This window comes from Monodelphis domestica, chromosome 7 (assembly GCF_027887165.1).
Source record: "Monodelphis domestica isolate mMonDom1 chromosome 7, mMonDom1.pri, whole genome shotgun sequence".
NCBI classification, from domain to species: domain Eukaryota; kingdom Metazoa; phylum Chordata; class Mammalia; order Didelphimorphia; family Didelphidae; genus Monodelphis; species Monodelphis domestica.
In genome coordinates this window covers 106,979,619-107,005,160 of record NC_077233.1, presented here as the reverse complement: position 1 = coordinate 107,005,160, position 25,542 = coordinate 106,979,619, and the positions used below count along the sequence as shown (strand labels likewise).

Below are 25,542 nucleotides of genomic sequence, written 5' to 3'. Positions count from 1 at the left end.
AAACAAAATGAGAGGAGCAAGAGCACAGACAAATACAGGGAGCAAAGAAGGGGTAAACTCGAGCAAACAACAAAAAAAGAAGAAAGAAATTACAATAGACAGCTTCTGCACAGGTAATGAGCAAAGAGCAAATGAAACAGAGGGGGAGGACCCAGCAAAGGAAAAATCACAAATTCCAGCGAATTGGATACAGGCTTTGGAAGAACTCAAAATGCAATTCAAAACACAATTAAGAGAGGCTGAAGACAATTGGGAAAAGAAGTTAAAAACTAAGATAAGTCATTTGGAAACAGAAAATAGTGTCTTGAAAGCCAAAATCAACCAGCTGGAAAATGAGGCAAAGGAGATGAAAGATGAGGCAAAGCAGATGAAAGATGAGGTGAAGAAGATGAAAGATGACCTCCAAAGAAAATCCGACCAAAAGGAAAAGGACGACCAAAAAACTAAGGATGAAATCCAGTCTTTAAGAACCAGAATACAACAACTTGAATCAAGAGACCTCACAAGGCAGCAAGATGCTATAAAACAAAACCAAAAGAATGAAAAAATTGAGGAAAATATGAAGCATCTCATTCAAACAGAGGATTTAGAAAATCGCTCAAGGAGAGACAATTTAAGAATTATTGGCCTACCAGAAGACCATGACAAAAGAAAAAGCCTGGACATTATATTATAGGAAATTATTAAAGAAAACTGCCCTGAAATCCTTGAACAAGAGGGAAAAGTGGAGATTGATAGAATCCACAGATCACCTCCTGTACTTAATCCCCAACTGACAACACCCAGGAATGTTATAGCCAAATTCAAGAAATATCAGACCAAAGAGAAGATATTACAAACCGCCAAGAAGAAGTCATTCAGATTCCAAGGAACCACAGTGAGGATAACTCAGGATCTGGCTGCATCCACACTGAAAAAAAGAAAGGCATGGAATACGATATTCCGGAAAGCAAGGGAACTAGGTCTACAACCAAGAATCAACTACCCTGCAAAACTGACTATATATTCTTACAGGGGAAAGTATGGTCATTCAACAAAATAGAAACATTAATCTAGCCAGCATTTGATAGGACCAATGCTACACAGGAAATAAACTGAGTTTTGAGCCCACTCTCCCCAGAGACTGAGGTGGTATACAAGAGAGTATGCCTGAGTGGTTGAAGGAAATGTTTGTTCTTGATAGTTCTTTGTAGTAAATATTCCTGTAAAAAAACTTCCCAGGCGATTCAATAGAATTAGGGTTGCTATTTACTTCCTCTGAATAAACAAGGGGGGTGCATCCACTGGGGCTTGAGCTTATGGCAGAGATAAAAAGACACTCCTAAACTCTTCAAAATATCCTAAAATCTTATGGGGATGATAAAGCATTCAGAGAGTGAAGCCAGAAACATATGAGTATATCTAGGATTCCTGATATAATCAGTGTAAATGCCTCCTTTAAACACATTGATGATAACCTTTTTATGATTTATTAGATGATATTCAACAGTTGCTATAATTGAAAAGTGTATTATTTTAATAACCTCATAATGTTAAGGAAAATTGAGGAAGGTCCATAATATCCTGAATAGACCCTTTGTGGTAAATTCACATTATTTCTCCTTCCTTATTTAAGATCATATTAAAGGGGGCAGCTGGGTAGCTCAGTGGATTGAGAACCAGGCCTAGAGACAGGAGGTCCTAGCTTCAAATCTGGCCTCAGACTCCCAGCTGTGTGACCCTGGGCAAGTCACTTGACCCCCATTGCCTAGCCCTTACCATTCTTCTGCCCTGGAGCCAATACACAGTATTGACTCCAAGATGGACGGTAAGGGTGTAAAAAAAAAAGATCATATTAATACTGACAACAGAAATTATAAGATTATTTCTCTTAGAGAAAACTTTTTTTAAGCTACAACACAGTTAAAAACTTAAAAAAGGCAGACGTAAATGGACTTTAATTTAATATTATGTAGTATCTACTTAAAACCAAGAACCAATATATACAAAGAACATTGACTGAGGACCTTTCCAGTAAGATTAGAGGTAATCCAGTAAAAGGTGGAACTAAGACTGGATTGTCTTGTGGAGAATTAATATTCATATGAAACCTTTTTTGTCCCCCAAACAACCTTTTGATTTTAAAGCAAAAAATCTTAGGGCTGAAGCTCCAAGGCCTTCTGTGGAGCTCTCCCTCCTTTTGTCCACCATGCTAAAAAAATGCCCTTACATGCATTGTTATGTGGCCCTTTCCTTTTATATTTACTGATCCCTCCACCTGGAAAACTTTCCTTTATCAAAATCATATTGCCACTATCTCAAATCCCATCGTACTTCATTGGTCCTTCTTAAAAAGCCAACTTTGATCTTTGTTTTTTTGAACAATTATGACATTTGGATATATATGCTGGAACTTTAGTAATTCAGTTTATTGAACTCACAATTCACTAAGCAGAGTGGATCTTATCTTTTCAACAAGATTGGTAGTTTTTTGACAGTGGACATCATAGCATATTCTTCCTTTGTCTACCTCATGATCCTAGTATATTACTATTAATATATGTGCTTAATGAATGTTTGTGAAAATAAAATGCATTTTAATTATAGCATATTTTCTGAGTCTCCTAACTTATCTCTTTTGTTTTGGAAGGCACTACCATATTTCCACTTCTGAGATTCATAAACTTGTAGTAATCTTCAACTCTATGTTCTCACCCACTTCTACATCATACCAGATACCAAGTTTTTTTTTCAATTTCCCAATAATTTCTTTAAATTTATCTTCTTTTTCCTACTTATGCCAAACCACCCTAGTCAGGGCTCATCATCTCTTTTCTATACTATTTCAGTAGTCTTCTAATTGAATTCCCCTATCTGTTCTCTTCCCATGCTAATCAATGCTCTTAACAGTTGCCAAATTGAAATTCCCAAATACCATTATCTACTCTTGTTCAGTAAACTGAAGTCCTTGGCACCTTTTAGTCTTCCTTTAATCTGCTCCAGTCTGTTTTTCCAGGCCAACTGTAAATTTTGTTGTTGTTGAGTAATTTTAGTTGTGACTGGCTTTTCCTGACCCCATTTGGGGTTTTCTTGGCAAAGATACTGGAGTATTTTGCCATTTCCTTCTCCAGCTCATCTTAAAGATGAAGAAAGTGAGGTAAACAGAGTTAAGTGGCTTGTCCAAGGTCACACACCACTCTGGTCAGATTTGAACTCAGGAGGATGAATCTTCTTGACTCCAGGTCTGACACTTGCCCTTGTTCCTTCTAGCTGCCCCTATTCTCCCTTAAGCATACTATGATTTATCTATACTGCCTACATTCTGTTCCCTGTACTTCTCATTTCATCTTATACCTCTCTCTTCATGTAGACTGTTGTGGAAAAGAGAGAAAGTCCATATATCTCTCTCTGACTTGCTCTGTTTCATGGTAGTGACTGAATTGCCATTCCTCTCAATATCCTCCAATCTAAGACTCGCTGTAGATAATAGGGAAACCTCTAACCCTCTTACCTCCATCCTTCATCTTTTCCTGTCTTCCCCAAATAAAACCTTACTTAAGATAAAAGAAGATAGAAAGTATTTTCATTTGAGATAGCACAAACTCCCCCTGAGTAATTTAGTAAGCAGAAGAAGACAAAGGGGAGGGAAGCTGAACAGGCTGAAGAGGGAGGTTGGGAGAGAAGAGGACGGAACAGGAGGAGGGTAGTCAAAAGGAAGATAACTATCTGATCTATTAGTTATAATTTACCCATCAAATACACCCCCTCCAATATTATCTATTACACTATTCTCCATGACTGGAATATGTTTCCTCCTCAACTTTGCCACTCAGAACCTTTAATCCTTTTAAGGTTCAGTTCCAGTGCCACCCTCTTCCAGGAAGGAATTTTCTGATTTCCTCCAAATAACCATTTATTTATTTGTATATATTGTATGTGAACATATTGTTCCCCAAATATAATATAAGTTCTGTGAGGGCAGGATCTAATACAATGTTTCCCACATAGTTGATATATAGGAAGTTATTAATGATTAACTAATTAATTATTAGTCTAATAGCTGAATCTTAGAATGGGTTTAAGAGATGCCCAACCTTAATATGTATCAATTAATCTGTGAATGTGGAGATTCATGAATTTTCTTTCAAACCCTTATCTTCTGTCTTAGAATCAACGAGTATTGGTTCCAAGGCAAAAGATCAATAAGGGATAGGCAATAAAGGTTAAGTGATTTGTCCAGGTTCACACAGCTAAGAAGAGTCTTAGGTCAGATTTGAACCCAGGAATTCCCATTTCTAGTCTGATGCTCTATCCACTGAGCCGCCTAGTTAATTTCAAGTTTCATGATTTTAAAAAAATTCTTCTTTTTTGTGTTCTGCTAAGTTTGTGAAAATACTATCTTTTTTTTCCTCTTTTTTTGGGGGGGGTTAAATTCAGACTTTAAAAGTTTAAAAACTCTATAGAAATTTCTTCATATAAATTTTCTCTTTTCATTTTATTCAAACAAATGGACAGATATGTGGTTTGGGACTATATCTAATAATTCACAAATATTTGTTTCTCCAATCTCAGTATAGTCAAAACACAATAATAAATTTGTTGATTATCCCTACTCTTTTGGGGCGGTCAAATATAAATGATGTCAGCTTTTTGATTAATGGTCCCAGTCTGATAGAGGGAGTTACATTCTCTAAATCTTGAAAATGGCAGTTTGTGTCTTGAGGTTGTCTTCTCACAGGTTTAGATTTCTGCCAACCAGATTAGCTGTTACTCCCTTAGCCTCAGCAAGCCATGATCTAGCCAAGAGGCTTCAGCTTTCCTGTGGCAAGGGACAAGGAAACTGAAAGCAAAAAGGGATCCAAACATAACTGAGGGAAAGAGAGAATGTGTTGCAAATGTAATGTCAGTACTACAGAATTGTGGGAGTTAAGAAAAAATAATCCTAGAAACACTGAATTTGGAATCAGATAACCCGAGTTTGAATTTATTGGTTACCACCTTTATACTCTTGATGAGAGATGGAGACCCAGTGAGACTGATAGATATTATTCATCTTTTCTTTTCTTTTTAAATATTTTTTCCAGACCATAAGTTTGTACAATTTAAAATAATTGTTTTCTGATATTTTACTATTTTTTTCTCTCTCCCATCCCCCCTACTTCCCCAAGACAGCATGTAATATGATATAGACTGTCCATATGTTATTATATGGTGCATATTTCTATTTTAATTGTGTTTTGAAAGAAGATATATCACTTACACTAGAGAAAAATCATGTAGTAAATAAAGTGAAGAATGGCATATTTCATTCTGCATTCAGAGTTCATCAGATCCTTCTATAGTAGTGGATAACCTTTTTTTCTTTATTTCCTTGGAGTTATCTTAGATACTTAGCCTTATTGAAAATAGTTATCATTTGCAGTTGATCATCATACTTCCTCACACTCTCTTCCAGAGTCATCAAAATCCAGTGGCAAAGCAAAAGTCAGCGATGGTCCAGGATGTAGTGGATGACTTTGGTGTCTCAGTTGTCTGAACAAGCTTTAGGCATTCCACAGAGTCTGCTTTAGCTGCTTTCATGACCACTGGGACAAATACTTCTCACCTGCCCATTCTGTTTGGGGAAAGTCCACATGCTCACCTCACCATCACTCACTGCTGGGGCATGTCTGGCTACCCTCAACTTAGTTTAGCCTGTTGCCAAGACAGAGGAGAGTTGGGCAAAAGATGGACCCTGAAGTTAGATGAGCAGACTTGAAAAGGGTTCAACAAACCCTCATACCAGAGGCTCTAATCCTCCTTGAACACCCTATAGATGCAGATAGACACAGATATCAGTGAAGACCCTAGTAGAGAGTTCTTATTGACAATGTTTTTCCTCAGTAAATGAAGGAATACATTCATACATACATGCATACATACATATATATATACATATACACACATGCACACACAGATATACACATACACAATGGAGAGAGAGAGAAAAGAAGGCATACCAACATACCTTTGGATACCATTTCCAAAACATCTCCTTTTTATCTCTTTAACATGCATGATTCTTATCTCAACTGGAAACTTATCAAAAGCAGGAATCAAGTCATATTTATCTTGATATCTCTATCATCTAGCATACTGTATTATACATTGTAGTTGCTTAATAAATATTTGTTGAAGGATGATTTCAGAAAGAGCTGGAAAGACCTAGGTGAACTGATGCAGAGTGCAAGAAGAAGAACCAGGGGATCATTATACACAGTAACTACAATAATTTGTAATGATCAACTATGATAGACTTTGCTACTAATAGCAATATAGTGATTCAGGATGATTCTGAGGACTTATGTAAAATAATGCTATCCACTTCCAGGGAAAGAACTGTAAGAATAAAAAATGTAGATAAAATATATGATTTATCACTTGTTTATTTGGTTGTATGTTTGGGGGTTCTATAAGATTATTTACTTACAAAAATAAATAATATGGAAATAGGTTTTGCATGATAATACATGTATTACCCAGATTGAATTGCTTATTGGCTCTGGGAGGGGGAAGGGGAGAAGGGAAGGAAACAATATCGATCATATGACTTTGGAAAAATCATGTGGAAATTTGTTATTAAAATAAAAATATTAATAAAGAACAAATTTAAATAATAAATAAGTATTTGTTGAATTGAGGTCCAAAACCCAAAGTTTGTTGTATCTTACATAATCATTTAGAAGGATTATTAGGTGACAATTTGTAGACAAATTGATAGGACTATAGCAGTGACGGCAAATCTTTTAGAGATGGAGAGCCAAGCCCTGCCCTCATCCCAATCCCCTCCTATACTGAGTGCTATGCTTACCCCCTCAGAGACCTCCCTCAAGGAAGTGTTGGGCATTCCCTGCCCTGCAACTTATCCCACACAGGGGAGGGAGGAAGTACTCCCATTGGGCTGCTGGGTAGAGGGGCAGGAGAAGTGAGGTATGTCCTCAGCTAATGTAGAGAGCTCTGCTACCTGTGAGCCTCTCACCTTCCCCTCTGTGCACTCCCATTAGCTGCTGGGAAGAGGTGTGGGGGATGTGAAACAATGTCATCAGGCATGGTAGAGAGGGTGAAAGGAGTAGCTCTTCCCTAGTCCCTCTTCCTTTCTAGTAACAAACTGGTTTTTTGTTTTGTTTTGTTTTGTTTTGCTTTGTTTTTTGGTATAGATACTGGAGTGGTTTGCCATTTCCTTTTCCAACTCATTTTACAGATGAGGAGATATTAGGTCACACTGCTAATAAGTGTCTGAGACCAGATTTGAACTCAGGAAGAGGAGTCCTGTTAACTACAGACCCAGCACTCTTTCTACTGTACCACCTAACTGCCCCCTTATTCTTCATGGGTTAGATTAAAAGTATGGATAGACTGCAAATCTCACTGTTCTATCAACACCATTCTTTTATAAAGGAAATAATGCAACTTGCTAGTGTAAGCAAAATCCCTTCTTATAAAACACTTGTGGTAGATACATAATGAACCCAGAGGTCTCAAGTAGGACTCAACATCAATCAAAGGAAACGACTAGATCCACTGATTATTCTCTGTGACATTTTTGGACAAGTCACTTTTCATCTCTAGTCCTCAGTTTGCTCCTCTGTCAAATTAGGAGATTGAGCTAAAAATCTTTAAGGTCTCAGAGCTGCTGCTCTGAGCTGCTCTATGATGCTCTAAGCTGGGAGAGCTGCTCTGTAGCACTGATCTTATGATAATATCAAGAGTAGCTATAATAGTAGGCAAAGTACCCCATTCATTGCAGGAGGGAAAGTCACAAATGAGTAGGAAAAAATATCAAATGCATAGAATGTTCCTTTGACTAAAATAGGAATATGATCATTTGTCCACAGACATTTTTCTAATGAATTCATAATAAAATGTTAAAATAAATACCAATCTCTCCATCATAACTAGGCATGAAATGTGAATGTAAAATTAAATGAAACAATATGAGGTAATTTAGAAGTACCAGAAACAAATGATTCATTGTTTTTGCAAAAAAGAAATGGCTTTTTGTCTTTAAAGCCAAAGACATTGACTTTAGATATTATAGGCTATGATTGTTAAAGCTAATACATATGGTTTTGCCTTCTTGAAATAAGTTTTAAAAAATTTCATGAATTGCATTTAAATTAAAAGTCTGGATAGAGATCATTGGTTAAACTGTGGGAGGAAAAATGATGAGGTATCTCTATTTTGAATTTTAATCAAATTAAAAATGTTTAAAATGTTTTCTCTGTGACATGCTTGAATTCATAGCAGCTAATCCAATCCACTAAATATTAAGTACCTACCATTTGTCAGATTCCTTACTGGTCCTGAAAATACATGAAATTCTTGACCTCTAGGAACTAGAACTTGTTTTTCTATAGTTTGCAACTACCATGTAAATCCTATATGATATTGGCTCTTTATTAGGCTAGCATTTCAGAATTACTGATTTTACCTTGTCTAGCAACTAGCACTATAACCTTAATCAACATATTTCATATTTCAGTCTCAATCTGATCATTCCCCAAACCCATTCAATAACTAATTTTAATGCTTCATATTCATACCAAAGGTGTCAAAATACATGATCTGTTAGCTATAATATTCTTGAATACAGCCCAAACCCAATTAAAATATAATTGGGAAATATTTACCAAATGAATTTAAATTCAATAGCATTATATTTTAAAACCAAGTCAATATGCAGATCATAGAGATCCTTTGATATGATTTAGTGACCCCTGTTTCTACTTGAATTTTACTTCACTGTTCCATATGAACACCTAAATTATCTCTATCCCTATAGTTACTACTTTAAATATTAATCATTAGTTCTAACACATTTTCCTTTTGAGAATTTGTTGAGATGTAGAGATTTTATTTTCTTTTAGAGATCTGAGTTTAGTCCTGGAAGGACCTTAAAAATAATCATAATGACCCATCATATATTCTGGATATCTGTGCCAAGGATTCTGCTTTCCATTCCATTAGGTATTGTTTTTTTTTTCCTTAAGAAAGGAATCATTAAGTGTAAAAACTGATGTGGTTGTGAGCTTGAAAACAATGTTTGTCAAATTCAGGAAATGCCCCACTTGAAGCTGCATTGCACACACACACATAGACTTTTTATTTCCTTTTCTGTAACTTTAACTTTATAAGTTATGATGTCGGCATCAATTCTACTAAAACATATGGTGGTAGCTAGGTGCCTCAGTGGATTAAGAGCAGGCCTAGAGCTAGAGGTCCTGGGTTCAAATATGATCTCAGACTAGCTGTGTGATTCTGGGCAAATCAATTAACCCCTATTGCCTCAGCTCAAGGAATTATACAAATATGTAGTCATGCTTTTGGAAATCCATGTTACCTTATTTGACACACATCAGGGTACAAGGACAAAGAGGGATGTCTTATATTATGGATTAATATATGTCTTATATTATGGATTAATAAAAATACTAGAGAAAATGCTGAGAGTACAATAATGTTAGATTAAAATTTTTGCTTCTGGAAATTGAGATGAACCATTCTTGACTTTTAAAAAGTGAATTCTAAAAAAAAGCCTTTTCTTTTTTTTCATGGAATTGTGAACTTTAATAAGCTTGGATCTGCCTTGGTGTTTCTAGCCATGTTTAAGAAAACTTGTAGGAATGAAAATTAATTTTATTCTAGCTGATATAGTATGGACCTCAGATTAGATAACTAAGTTGAATTCCTTAATTCTAAGGCTTGTATCTTCATCAGAGTGTATCTTCTTTCCTCTATGTAAGTTTCAGTTTCTTTACATTTTGTATGTATTGCATATAGTCTTCATGAATTGCTGTATCTGAAAATAGTCATCACTTCTTGACTAATGCAGAAGTGATAAACTCCTCTGAATTTAACCAGGTTGATCACAAGATTATAAATTAATATATCTAATAATCTGAAGGATCTCAGAGGTCCTCCTGCATAGCAATCAATCCATTCATCTGTACTAAATGAATGAGTGAAAAACATAATTTAATTTACTAATTTGCTAAAAACACTGGAAATATGAATATGAGCAAGCAAGACACAATCACTGACTTCAAGGAGATTGCATTCTGTTAGAGGAAGACAAAATGTAGAAAAGCAGGTGCTGGGGAAGGCTGTTTTGATCTTCAACATATTTTCATATATACTTATTATACACTATTGTCTCCCCACACTAGCATGTAAACTCATTGCAAATAGGGATTGTTTCACTTTTGCTAAATGTATTCTCAAAGGCTGGTGCATTGGTATCTCCCAATGGCTAGGTACTATGTGCCTGGCACATAGGAGGTGCTCTGATTGAAAATGTATGTGATGGCATGTGAGAACATAGTGAAATGGATTATCTCACCCTTCCCAGAGATTGTATTGCTGATTTGATTATTGATCGCAGAGACAGAGCCTCTTCCTTAAGTTCCAACCAATAGTGACAAAGTCATATGATTCAAACCCAGGACCTTTGAACCCAAACCTATCATACTTCTTTAATCAGCTGACTTAGAGCTTGCCAACTAGCCTTTATCTGATGTCTCTCCAGCTGGATAGAACCTGCTAAAGCCTGAGCTCTGCTGACATAGTTTTTGAAGATGCAGGATGACCTGCATTCCATGAAGAGACATGGCAGTAGGATCTTAATGGGAGATGAAGCTCTTCTAAATTGATATTAGTCCATATACATAGTATTAAAGGTAACAAGACTATTTTCTATATAATTTTGACTAGGTTATATTTTATAAATCCCAAATTATTGAAATTATTATTCATTCATTACTTATTTATTAAGTGATAATTACATGTTGTGCGACTGAGAACTAAAAAACAAAGACGATGACATCCTTGCCTTCACAGAGCTTACATAATAATGACTTCATTTGAGGCACTGCTACACGATGGAAAGCACAAAGGATTAGAAAATTATTTCTTTCTCATCATAGCTTTGATGCAATTTTCTCATCTGAAAAAAAGTCTAGAATGGCAACATGGCATAGTGGATAGCGAACTTGCCTTAAAGCCAGTGTAAAGATTAAAATTTTGGGGAACTGAGGCAGGTAGAAATTAGTTTCTCTCTACAAGGAGTATTATATTTTTAGAGGTTTATTGAAGATTAAGGATTAAAGAAAATACATATTAAGGATAAGAAAACACATATCTAGGCCCAGGGGCCTAGACAACCTCACCTACATTATGAAAAGAGCCATGTCTGTTTGCAAGCGGAAACAGGAAAGCGCCCGCAAAAGCCTTTCCAATCAGGTTAAATACCCCTTCTCGATCTCGGCCCAGGTGAGAATTCAGTGATATTACAAAGCATTCTGGAGAAGTGGAGCAAGGAATTATGGGGATTGAAGTCCTGGATTCAAGTCCATTTTTACATTTCTCCGTTTGATTCTTATTGGGAAAGGTTTCCCCAAAAAGGATCATAAAAATATAATCAACTTAAAGATTACAATAATTTGAGGATGAGGAGAAGAACAAAACCAATAACTGCTGAATGCATTGACAAAAAGCCAGTTAGGGGGTAGTCCCCTTTCTGGCATGAAAGTATACATACAAATAAGTGTTCAATCAACCACACACAAAGTTCATTCTTGTGAAGCTTGTGGTCTGGAGGCTTCTTTATGGTGTCTTCTCCAACAGTTCAGTTTCCGGATTCAGAGAGGTAGCATCTTTCTTTACCTAAAATTCTTCTAAAAAGGAATTTAAACTTTGCAATTTAAATAATGATATTTTTTACACCAGGAATATCTAAGTTTCAAGATTCTCTCTGACAACTACTGCTGTGTAATCCTAGAGAAATCATTTAATCTCTTGGTATTCTCTGCAACTTTCTCAATTAGAAGTTGCAGAGAAGGTGCCTATTTTAATTTACAAGGATTTTTCTCACTCAGAAGTTCCCTGTATTAACAAAATCACTTATCTATTTCCATACTACCCTAAAATGTCAATAGTAAGCAGAATTCAAATGGGGTTTATGTATATGAACACACTTTGATAACTAGGCTAGCTAGGTAGCACAGTGGATAGAATGTCAGACCTAGTAGCAAGAAGACTCATCTTCTTAAGTTCAAATCTGGCCTTAGACACTTATTAGCTGCTTTACCCTGGGCAAATCATTTAACTCTATTTGCCTCATTCTTCATTTTAAAATAAGCTAAAGAAGGAAATGACAAACTGTTCTATTACCTTTGTCAAGAAAACTCCAAATGGGGATATAAAGTGTCAGACTCAATTGAAATGACCAAACAACAACAAATATGAACATACTTTTCACAACTGAGTATATACTATGAATGTAGGCTAGAATTATTATTTTCTCTTTAGGAGCTCAAAACTTCACATAGATTATCTAAATATATGGAATTATATATTATGAATGAATATAAAAAGACATCTCATTTTCCCTACTATAATTTTTGAGCTATAAGCTATAAGCTTCAGTAAAAAAAAATAACTCTATTACAAAGAGATATAGAATACAAAATTAAGGAATGACATTTTTTAGAAAATTTCTAAGAAAATCCTATCAAACAAATTCAGATTTGGTTCTGTTTCTATTATAATAATTGGCATCACTAATTACAGATTTCAGAAATATTTGAGAAACATTTCCAGTGTCCTCAAGGGCTTTGCGAGATCTGTGGAATAAAGAATAGAATTTTCTGAAATGAATGAGCATCCTTCTCCCCTCCAAAAAAAAAAAAGAAAAGAAAGGCAAACTTAGTGATCATTAGTATGCATATAATCCCAATGTATGTCAACACTAGTTCAATTCCCCAATTCACTCTGTCTCTTACATAGACAGTAGGAAAATTTCCACCCATTTCTTTGAAGCCTTTTGGCAGGTTCCCTTATGCTCAGTGGATCATTTGCAGTGTTTGGTTATGTATTAAGGTGATCTCTAAAGTGATTTCTCTTCTTTATCTTCCCCTCCCTGTCCTAGGCAAGGGTGGAGTCCCTCTGACTCTGGTAGGTACTATGGCATGTGGGATGCATCATGTTTGCCCATACATGCTTCTGAGGGTATCAGAAATATAGATGTCTTTAGTTTCTGATTTCCAGAGCGTCAAATTTCTTCAGAATTCACATCTTGATTTTTACCTCAATTTTAGGTTTAACCACAGGCAGAGTTTGTATTATAAGGCCACTCATATGGCAGAGTTTGTATTATAAGGCCACTCATACCAAACACTCCCACCAATCACCATCCAAGTACCTGGTTCTGAAACATTTCTTTCCTTTATCCATCCTGTTTTAAAAGCTGAATCAATGACTAAATCCTTAGTGTAGATGTACCTGAATGCATTTCTCCACAGGAGAGTCAGGGGGAGATTGCCACCAAAGCAAGAAGGCATTGGATGCTATGTAGGGGAAAGTTTGTATTCATAGCAGCATAGATCTTAGAGCTAAAACGGCTCTAAGGGGCCCTGTGAACTATCTAGTCCAACTTTCATTTTACAAATGAGGAAACCTAATCCCATGAAGATTAAGTACTTTATTCAAAGTCACACAAGTAACAAATGTCAGGAGCAGTATTTGAATTCAGGTCATTTGGACTCAAGATATTTTTTTCCCTTGAAATCAAGAGAAATAAAGAAAAGGGACTGCTTGCAAAGCACCCATTGTGCAATTTCCTCAGGCCAGACTTATCCAGAGCTACTTTTGCTTTATCTGTGATTTTTAAGAGCTAGGGAAGAGTTGTCTTAAGACAATTTCCTTTGAATTCCTGGAACAGTCTTCTTTGCCAATAACCGCTATATCACACACCATATTCTTCAGCATGCCTGTTAGCTTCATGCTACTGTCTTATATTTCTCACTCCAACTTCCTTTAGACTCCTTCAGCCAGGTAACATACTCACCATGCCCAAGTTCTCTCCGTTTTTAACCTTTCCTTCAGGTTTCATCCATAACGGAAGCAACCTGTTGATTTTCATTTAGTTCAGCACAAAACTCCTAGCTAGTCCAATATGATCCAGCAAGCATTTATTAAAACTCTACTATACTCAAGAGGGGCAGTACAGGGGATGGAGTGCAGGACCTAAAGTCAGGAAGGCCTGAGTTCAAATCTGACCTCAGACACTTACTACAGACTAGGACAAATCAGTTAATCCTGTTTGCCTCAATTTTTCATGTGTAAAATGAGCTAGTGAAGGAAATGTCAAACCACTCCAGTATCTTGGCCAAGAAAACCCAAAATGGGTCATCAAGAATTGGATACAACTAAAAAACGACTAAACAACAAACAACTGTGACCAAGACATTGTGCTAGACACTGGAAATACAATGATAAACAAGCAAAGAAAAAATCCTGGACCTTAACAACCTTTCAATTTGATTAGGGTAGAGGTTGAAGTGAGTACATCATTTAATAAGATAATTATAAGTGTCATATTTGGTAGAGGGAGAGAAAACCAACTAACATGATCTAGAAAGGCTTTTCTACCACCGGAACTTTAAGGCCAGAAGCAAGAACCTCTTGGAGGAAAGAAACTTGGGGAAAATACTGGGTTTTCCCTCCACATCATGTACTTATGTATTTATATTACCTAATTTTATATATCTCCATATATGTTTAAGTATCTTGGCTAATTTAGTTCATTACCTCAATATTTGCTAGTACTTAGTGCTATGCCAGTCACTCTATGGAAACTCCAAAATATTGACTAGAGTGGAATTTTTGAAATATCTCCCCAGATTTAAAGAGAAGTCCTGAAAAAAAGAGCTGGCTTTGGAAGTGCGTGTCTTATTTGGTGAAACAGCTCACATGTTACAAATGTTCCCTGTTAAACATTGTGAAAACAACCAGATCAGCTTCTAGTTGTAAATCATGAATAAGGTCTGCCTTGAGCTGATTGTTCAGGAAGATTAATAAGGAAAATAAGATATCTTTTGCTGGATAATGCAAAGCATGGGGAAACCCTGCCTACAAGGTGAGCACTGCTGACTACAGAGGCCCTTAGAGAGGCTTAATCGTATCTTATCCATCATGAGATTCATCACTAGAGACCTCTGGAACACTGTTCATTTTCTGGTTCCTGTAGTACAAGTAGTCAGAAACAATCATTTTTATTCAGCAAAAATGTCTATACGAGGGAAACATCCCCCCCACACACACACCCTGTATTTTAATTATTTTTAAATGATATTTTATTTTCCCCCCTATCATGGGTAAAAGTGGTTTTTTTTAACTTTCATTTTAAATAAAGTTTTGAGTTCCAAATTTTCTCCCTTCCTCTGTCCCTACCTCCCTCACTTCCTTCCTGATCTCCCTACCTCCCTGAGACAGCAAGCAATCTGATTAGATTTTACATGTGTAATCATGTAATTCATTTTATCATGTTAGTGGAAACTTAAAAACAATTAGGGACAGGACCTATCACTTCGTTAATATAGAACACTCCTACCCAAACTGGTCTGCACCTTCTTTGAAGCTTATAGTCTTAGCAAGTTGCCTAGAACTCAGAGAGGTCAGGTAAATGACTTGAACAGAGTCACACAGTCAGCATATATCAAAGTTGTACTTGAGCACAAGTTTTGCTGGCTCTCCATCAGCCGCCTTATGATATCTTGTAGAACAAATAAAAGAAACATTGCTGTTTCCCTTCTCTGTATACTATTCTTCCTACACTCGTCCTGGGCTCTCTAGTTATCCAAGACTATACTTCAAAGAGGGTGTAGTCTACATAAAGGATTTGGATATTGTCCTGGTCTATAGCACAATTTAGACTGGAAAACACTGTTCTAAAACAGTAATAACTTGTGTGCACCATTGGCTCTAAAAGTGCCTATTTGTTTCCCCAGTTGCTGTCATACTCCCCTCACCCCTCTTTGTTGTTGATTCTGGCTGATCCACAAAACGAATGTACTTTGAAAAAAATCAGCTCAAGGAATTATACAAATATGTAGTCATGCTTTTGGAAATCCATGCTAACCTTATTTGACACACATCAGGGTACAAGGACAAAGGGGGATGTCTTATATTATGGATTAATATGTTCAATCCTGTCATAAGTTGTTCAGTTGCAGTTCACAGAAAGAAAAATAGATATTAGATGAACAAGTGGGTCATGTTAAAACAAGAAAAGAGCATGTTCTAATCTATGGAAAACATTCCCCCATTAACTCGATTAAATTCCCCATTTACCTGTGGTATACAAAAAATGACTACTCTGAAAGGTGCCAGAGCTGTTGTCCAGGGATCATAAATTAAAGCTGGATGGGGACTGAGAGGTCACCAAGGCTAATCCCTGCATTTTTCAGAAGAGGAATCTTAGATCCAGAACAGGAGAAATGACAACAACGAGGTCACACAGGAAAGGGACACAGCTGAAATTTTAAACCAAGCTTTTCTGATTTCCGATCTGGATTTTTCCCCTTTACCACCCTGTCTCTCTTCTTTAATTTAGCCACAGTATGAAGTATGATGTAAAGGGTTCAAAAAGGATTAGTGAGTATATACAAATAATTAATCACTCCCAATAATTATCCATTTGGAAGGATGTGCATTTATTACTGACCTTATAAATACTTACTGACTTACCCAGCTCAAAGCTTTCTGAAATATTGAAGGAGAAATGGGAACATCATCATTGTTACAAATTTGTGAAGATTATGTTGAATTGTGTTTATCATTATCAATATACTTTTATATGAGGCTTTCACACTGGGAAATCACTTTATAATTTTCTCATTTGAGACTAGTTCAACTTATAATTTAAGAGAGTTGCATGAGTCGTGAGAAATGAAAATATTTGTCTGGTGATAGCATTATGATATGTCAGAGAAAAGATTCAACTCCAGGACTTCTTGATGCCAAAGCTGACTCTTTACTTACTGTATTCGCTTGCTTCAGTACAAGGTTGTATAGAAAAGAGAAGGTTGTCATTGTAATGTGAAATAGAAAAAAAAAACAAACTAGAAAAAGGGAGAGAGAGATATGTATTGTGTCAAGGAAGTTCATCGCCTCCCCCTCCTGAGTAGCTTGACCTGTCCATTAAACATTCCTAACATAACACAGTTACACCAGGTTTGCGTCCCTGTACATGTTGTACATCAATAAAAGTCATGGATTTGGGCTTGAGAAGAGGAGAAGCAAGAAGAGAATGAAGAAGGAAGAAGTTGGGAACAGAGCGGGCAGGTAAAGGGAAGGAGGAAGCGACTTACAGACTAGCCACCATGTAGTCAGGTTACTTAAAGGAATAATTGTCTCCCCTTTCTAATAAACTTTATAAAATATATATATCTGGGTAGAAATATTATTTCAATCCTTACAGTATGTATAAATAGATATACATATATGTTTATATATAGTCCATTTGTATACAGATGTATGTAAGCATACATATTCTTTGTCATAAGTGTGTGTGTGTGTGTGCATATTTATGTATGTGTGCACACCAAGAGAAAGCATGGAATTATGGATATAGAACCAACCTTGGAGTCTGGAACATCTGTTTTGAAGTCCTGCTAAAGATATATTCTAGCTCCTATTACTCTAGGCAGTTCTCTACAATATATACAAGTATGCATTGTAGAAAATGTAAAAACCTGCATTGGTAGAAGGAAATTCCTCATATGGGAATTCTTTGTACCAATGAAATTACAAGGCAGTTTCTTCTACATCTATATAGATTGTGAGAAACATATTAGTTGGTCTCAAAGCACATTGAAAACAATTTATTTTTTAAAAATATTTTTCTAGATTACGTCAATGAAAATGTAATAACCCTCTTTTGACATTTGACAATCCATGTTCTCTCCCTCCTCCAAACCACCATTCTCCCTGAGACATTAAGCAATAGGATATAGATCATACATGTGCAGTCATACAATACAAATGCCCATGTTCGTCATGTTGTGAAAGAAGACACACACTACTTACAATAGAGAAAACTTCATGGAGGAAATAAAGTGAATAGTGTGTTTCAATCTACATTTGGACTCTGTCAGTTCATTCTATGATAATGCATGGCCTTTTTCATCATGAGTCCCTTAGAGTTGTCCTGGATCTTTGCATTTTAGGCGGTTTGTTTTTTGTAAAAGCAAGAGAATAAAAGAATAGGTACATCAATTAACTTGAAATGCAGCTTATTTATATTCAAACAATACAAGTTCATATAAATTCCTTATTCAATTTATATATACATATATATATATATAGTTATCCAAAATCTAGCCTTAAAACAAAATTCTCAATAGCTCCTTATAGTTTTCAATATTTAAGAAAATAATAAAAAAATTTCAGTAGCTCTCAGCTTTCTTGCATCTCTGCATCTCTGTGATAACCTCAATCTGTCTTTCAAAGGCCATAGTTTCTATATCTCAGCATATATGAGTATATCATTACATCAAGATTTCACCATGTGATGGGATATTATTGTGCTAAAAGGAATAATGAACTGGAGGAATTCCACATGAACTGGAATGACCTTCAGGAACTGATGCAGAGTGAAAAGAGCAGAACCAGGAGAATCTTATACACAGAGATGGATACACTGTGGCACAATCAAAGGTAATGGACTTTTCTACTAGCAACAATGCATTAATCCAGGACAATTCTGAGGGACTTATGAGAAAGAACACTATCTACATCCACAGAAAGAACCGTGGGAGCAGAAACATGGGTAGATGGAGATATGATTGCGGATGTAGACTCTAAATTAACCTGGTGATATTATCAATAATATGGGAATAGATCTTAATCAATGACATATAAAAGCCAGTGGAATTGTTCATTGGCTATGGGAGGGGGTTGAGAGGAAGGAAGGGAAAGAACATTTATCATGTAATCATGGAAAAAAATTTCTTAATCAATAAAATTAAGTTAAAAAGATTTTACCATGGATCTAATATATATATATATATATTTTTTTTCCCCCTTTATTATTAGAAATGCATCAGGGAGGAATAAGCCTGACCAGAAGGCTCAAGAACATTTTTATTTACCATGGGGATCACATTAGTGATTATGAATGATATTACTCTCTGTCCTCTTCTTTCTAGCCTAGTCTCTGTTTAAGGACATAAAACATCCAATCTCTCAGTACTTGGGGGATATACCCTAACTTATTTCTTGAGGAAGGTTGAATAGCTCATGTATTTGGTTTCCTTGGTAAAACCATGGAAACCCCAAAAGAAAACAGAAAAATTTCCCCTACTTCTGAGTTTGCAGTAAATTGAAAAAAGTCTAATGACAGCTGAGATACACCTAATTTAGGGTCTCAGCCTCCAAAGGTCACCTTTCCACATAAGCACTAATACTATGAGTTTAGAGAATTATGGAAAGAAGTCTACTGAGGGACTGTTGGCTTGTTTCCATCTTTTTTTTGGAGGCCTCCAGTCTAGTTCCTAATTATTCTCTTCAACCAGGATTTTGGCTGAAAACTCGATGGCACCTTGGAGGCAGATAGAAAGGTTTTTTTCATGTAATAACATATATACTTTAAAAAAATCCCAACCTGGCACAAATCCCACAAGTGCTCAGGTTTAACTGGTTACTATGACATTGTTGAGAGCAACAGGCTGAATTCCATGAAGTTGTAGAGGAAAGATCTCAGTTTGCTGTCTGTTAGGAGCCACCCACCTAAGAAGGAAAAAAAAAAGGCTTCTCCGTAAATTGGGATACAATAACATCTCAGCTTAGATTTTTAGTAATTTTTTAAAATTAAAAACTCCTAAAGAATTAGTCTTGATAAATGAGGAGAAATTCCAAAGCTTTCAAAGTATAGTCATATACATTACCAACTTTGATCTTCATCCAGGGTTGTCCAAGTTTATTTTTAGTCTCTAGAGTAAGACAATTAAAATTCAGAGATATATAATTTTTAAAAAATTACAAAGCTTGATCTCTCTTCTTTGTTCCTGATTTTTCGCTGACTCTGAAATGGACCCCATATATTTGGAAATTCAAAATGAATGTATTTACTTGTGTAATATGGGTTATATATTGGTGTAGATTATCCTTTTGTGATTCCTGACTAAACAGTGTGGAGAACCAGTCCTGGAGGAACCTGATCTCTAAAGAGAACAGTGAGGATCTCTTTCCCCATACTTTTCAATTCCTTAAGCCCAATGCTACAAATAAAGTATTTAAAGCATAAGTTGTTGTACTATGTCTAAGAAATTGAAAGTTACTCAATGTACAACCTAAACAAGGTATAGGCCAAGCATTTATTTCCTAAACACAAAAGAAATGCTAAAACACAAATCTCAAAAAGCATATATTGACTGTAAGAAGCTAAGCAAGTGGCAAGTAGAACTATTGTTATATCTGGTTGGGAAGTTTTCCCTTTAAATCATCTAAATGGAAAGTAGTTTGTGGAATTGCTAATTAGGTATTTTCCATTTAGTTTTAACATTGCACTACCTCCCCTAAAGTTCATGCCTTCTGGCAAGCAAGTCTAGAAGCCTAGTCTTCTCTTATCTCTTTCTTTTTCTTTATTCAAAGACATTTTATTTTTCCCAGTTATCCTCTTATCTCTAATGAATACTCCCCTAGCTACCAGTTAACCTCATTCCATAGATCCAGAAGTCTCTTCTCTTCAAACCACAAGATCTCTTTCTACCTGTGTCTTTCTTGAGGTTGATTCTCAGTCACCTACAAAGGAAAAGAAACACCAGATAAGAAAAAGAAGTGAGTGACATGTAGTGGGATCCTTCTTCAAAAGGTTGCCATGATGCAGGAGTAGAGAAAGTTGACAACTCATTTTTCATTCTTCACTGAAAGGTTTTGAGTTACATGGTGTCATCTAGAGATTCAAAAGCAATTAGAACCAGTAGGAAGCTCTCTGTTCTTTTAATTGATCCAGAGTCCCATCACTGCTTCTTTCATGAGCTAAGAGAATGAGGGACCAGCCATTATTTGCTAAATCATATCAAAATGGCAAGTTCATTTATTTCTGCGCCACCACATAGTCAGAAGCAATCATTGAATTTTCCATCTTCCATATGCCCAAAAGGTGTAACACCTATGGATGGGCAGAAACAGGCAGGAAATATTTGTGTATGCTCAGTATAATCCACATTATATGGGATACGGGAATTATAGCATTCATTCTCAAATGATAATGGTGTGTTTCTCAATTCAATTCCATAAAATGCAATAAATACAGGAACTGAATTTGTGATTTCAGTGACTTGGAGAACTCCAGAACAAGGAAATGCCCTCAGCTAATAGAGGCATCTTCACTGTAACTGAGTCTACTGGAGAAAGGCCTGGGGGTGCTCAAAGGTTAAGTGAATTTCCCAAGAGTCATAGCAGGTATACAGATAAGAGTAAATAGAAGGTAATTTGATGGAGTGGTGGGGGAGTCGGGGGTGAGGAAGATGTTCTAGAACTTCTAGCTAAAGGGAAGTAAAGAAGGTTTTTGCAGAAGTCACACTTGAGTGTAAACCTTGAAAGAAAGTGAAATGCTAAACAGTGGAGTTGAAGAGAGGTAAGCTGTGGGGCCTATGAATGTTATAAACTGTATTTTGGTATAAAATTAATATTTGTCAATATGCTTATTAGGCTAGTCAAGATCTGGTGTCTGACTTCAATAATGTAGATAAATTTGGATTAATAAATTGATAATTTTATTAACTACCATAGTACATCTATCAATCAGGTCAGGGGAGAGATAAAGATTTATCATATTTCACTTTAGTTAATAATGCTTATTTATCATGCCCCTATTAACATGTGTTTAATACTGAACTAGACATTGTAGGAGACACCATAGTTCCAAAATGGGGAGCTTTATCCTGAAATAGATAGAACATTGTCTTAGAGCAGGAAGATCTGGTCTTCCTGACATTTACTGCCTTGAGTAAATCATCAAGTCTCTATTTGCCTCAGTTTCTTTATTAAAAAAAAGATTTAATAACAACACATCCATCCCAGCATTATTTGAGAATAAAATGAGATAATAAATATAGAGTAGTTTACTTAAAGCACTAAATCAATGTTAGCTATAAATATAATCTGGTTTGAAAGACAGAGCATCCATGCATAGAAAATGAAAGACAGTGTATGATACAATAACAAAATCAATAATGTGATAACCAATTCATTTTTGAAAGGGAAGATATTAATATAGTAACATGGGACAAGGTAGAATTTGAACTGATCTCCAAACCACCAAATTTCAGAAGTGGAAAGTGATTATTTAGTTATCTATACTTGAATAATTATCTTTACAGTCTACCTAGTGACTTGACATTCATCCTTGGCTTAAAGATCTCTAGTGAATGGGAAACTACCTACCAAGGCAACACACTGTACTTCTGGATAGCTTTAATCATGAAGATTTTTTTTTAGATCAAACCTAATTTTTTTTTTCAATTTTACCCATTACTTATAGCTTTTCCCTCTGAAGTCAAGGAAAAAAGTTTAAATGCTTTTCTATGTAATAGATCCTCAAAATATTGAAGTCAGCTGTCATGTCTCCCCTAAATTTTCTTTTCTTAAGTTAAAGATGCTTAATTTCTTCCTGTATCTCTTCTATAATGTGCACCCATGATTCTTTACCTCTGAGACCTCACTCTGGCTTGTCATATCCTTCCTAAAATGTGACTCTTTGAACTTGTCAATGTGGAATCTAGAAGTCCCCAGTTTATTTACTTGGGAGGTAGAAACCCCAGGTTTGACTTTGTCACCTGAGAGTTTTCTCCTCTGAGGGAAGGTCCTACTTCACCTGTCTCAGGTTAACAATAGACAATCCATTTCAGGTGGGAGCTAAGCCCAATCCAGTCCAGTAACTGACTCTTCCTCTTATAATAGATAGATACTTGAGGGTGTATATTTGATTGATTCTCTAGATGACTAATGGATCAAGTATTTTGGTTGGCAATTCTTTCACAAGTGTGAAACAATGTCAGTCAGAGAGATATGAGGACAACTGTTTTTCTTCTTCTTTCAAAATCAGCCAGCCAGCCCCAGAGACACAAATAGGTTCTTCTCTACCTCTGTCAGAAGTCAAAAAGCCTCAGATTCTTCTCCACCATCAGCCACCAGTCAAAGCCCAGTCCCAAAAGCCTCTCAGCCATAGGCTTAGCTCCAACTGTTTTTCCTGGTAACATTCCAAGTGGAATGTTCCTTTTGATTGACAGATGATCCATCCTCAGCTTTTTCTGTTCTTTGCATGCATGCCTCTTCCATGATCTCCAGAAGCCTTTGTTATCCCCAAAAAGGCAGAACAGATACTGGTGGTAGATAATAGTAGTCTCTGGGTAACTGAGGATGACAATTGTCTTTGTGCACTTTCATCTGTGATGTAGATGAGTGTGCACAAAAACACGTGGGTGAAGGAGATTTAAATGGAAAAGTCGATGCACAGAGACAGTCCCACTCTCTCAGCGTTGGAAGCCTGGGTCCATTGGCATGAAAAATCGTTACACCTGGAGACTTCCTCAACTGCATTGGATGGCAGTGTTGTCTTTTGTGCTCCAACACGCCCTAAGCACTCCACAGTGCTTTGCTGCATTGCCCTCTCAGCCCTTGAACCTTCTTATTGGTTTCTTCCCTCTGTTCGTCCAAAGCAGTCTTCACATGCTGGGTGAGCAAAGCCTTAGTTCACCAGATAATAACCTGGAAAACATCATTAAGAATTTGTTTGAGGAATTGATCAAGGAAAAAGGCTTGATCAGATTAAGGAAAAGAACAATGGCCACGCAGATAGTGCAACCAAAATACTTGATCCATTAGTCATCTAGAGAATCAATCAAATATGCATCCTCAAGTATCTATTACAAGAAGAAGAGTCAGTCACTGGACTGGATTGGGCTTAGCTCCCACCTGAAGTGGATTGTCTATTGTTAGCCTGAGACAGGTGAAGTAGGACCTTCCCTTGGGGGGAGACCTTGACTCTCCTATGACAAAGTCAAACCTGGGGTTTCTACCTCCCAAGTAAATAAACTGAGGACTTCTACATTCCACATTGACAAATTGAACACCACATTTATTTAAAAATGGTTAAAGTTTGGATAGGTGGATAAAAAAGGAAAGGGCATTCTATAGGGGAGAGTAGAGGGAAAAGAATGATCATTAGATTCAGCTTTCCCTAAGAATGACATTTAGTAAGATCAGAGTGACTCATTTCTTCTTTCCTGGCCTCAGCTTCAGAGTTTTAAAAAAAGATTAAAATTTTTTTAATAAAAAATAAATTTTTTAAAGCATTTAACTACATGCTCTTGAAGTTTCCTTCAGTTTTCTCTGCTTTGATTACTAAAAAAGCTTTTACAGGAATGAAATGCTTTGGAAAAGACGAGAAAGTCATTGTTATTGAGGAGTAGGAGATAAGATTGGTTAGTTCAACTAAAATTCAAATATGTAAAAGCCTTAAATGACTATATGAGCCTATTTATTGGACTTGTTTATCTCTAGGCAATGGAGAGGCATTGAAGGTACTTATGCAGAAGAGGTACATGATGAAATGTGTTTTATGATGAAGAATCTAGTGGTGTCCTATGGGATGAATTGGAAGAGGAAGGAGACTATAAACAGTGAAATATATAAATAGTGACCAGTATTAGAAAGAGCCAGTCTAGATCAGGCAGACTCTTAGTTGGAAAGCCAGAAGTGAAATTTGGGCCAATCAAAGTTTAGGAACCTTGCATGCCCTTCTATGACATAACCAAGATACAAGAAGATATCTTTCAACAATCTGAAAGAGTGTTATGAATATTAGGGAATTAAATTTAATATATAGATCATTTAAGTTGTAGTAATGTTAATCTGATCACTCAAAATATTAATAGAAAATTGTTTGTCCTTCTACTCATACAGGATCAATAACATCACAGACTCCAAGTGATTTGGATTTAAGTGAGGCAGAGTTGCATAGTCATCCGTCAGTCTAAGGGTTTGTTTTGTTGCTTGGTGTTCTTATTTCCTGAGCTCCTGGGTGTCTTTGACTTCTTGCTTCTTTTCATCTCTCTATATTACAGGGTCCCAAGCAATGCCGTCACCTTGAAGGCTCTTACTCCTGGAGGTGTTGTTCTTGCTCTTCTGTTCTTGGAACAGCAACCTTGAACTTTGCTTTCCCAAGGTCCCCTTCAATTGCATTTACTTGGGAGTTTTCCTCCTGCTTTTCTGCAACCACAATTTGAGATGGTGTCTAGTCAGCCCCTGTAGACCTCACAAGTAGGAGTTGTTGGAGTTTTCAAAGTAGGTTGGAGGTTTCAAAGATGAGTCTGCAGCCTATACAGCTGTTTCAGGCTCTGCTGTTTGTTGATTCTGTTGTCAGGCTGTCACCCAGAGTCCTCCCAGCTTCTTCCTGAGTTGTACTACATAGGATGATTGTTTCTCCTCAACTCCTATTTTTTCCCCACTGATTGTATGTCCTGGTTAAACTTTATTTTATCTCCTAGACATTTGTATGTGCTGGTGTATTAGATGTTGTTAGACATGAAGTCAGGGAATCAAAATACCAGCTCATACAGTTACTACCCATATAACCATGGGCTTAACTTTTCAGTTCCACTTATCTGTAAAATGGGGTAGTGTCAAGTTCTGCTTGATGAATGATTCACTACTGGAGTCTACGGGGTCATTATAGCACCT

The 25,542-nt window shown here is 36.3% G+C and overlaps 1 long non-coding RNA gene across 1 annotated transcript; it reads right to left on the bottom strand.

Annotated features, from left to right (window-relative positions):
* Nucleotides 1-17,714: 17,714 nt before the first annotated feature.
* Nucleotides 17,715-23,049, bottom strand: LOC103092153 (uncharacterized). The gene is made up of 3 exons (XR_470484.3): nt 22,945-23,049; nt 19,460-20,598; nt 17,715-18,010 (listed from the first exon to the last, which is right to left on the bottom strand). It is a non-coding gene; the product is annotated as an uncharacterized LOC103092153 (long non-coding RNA).
* Nucleotides 23,050-25,542: the final 2,493 nt, after the last annotated feature.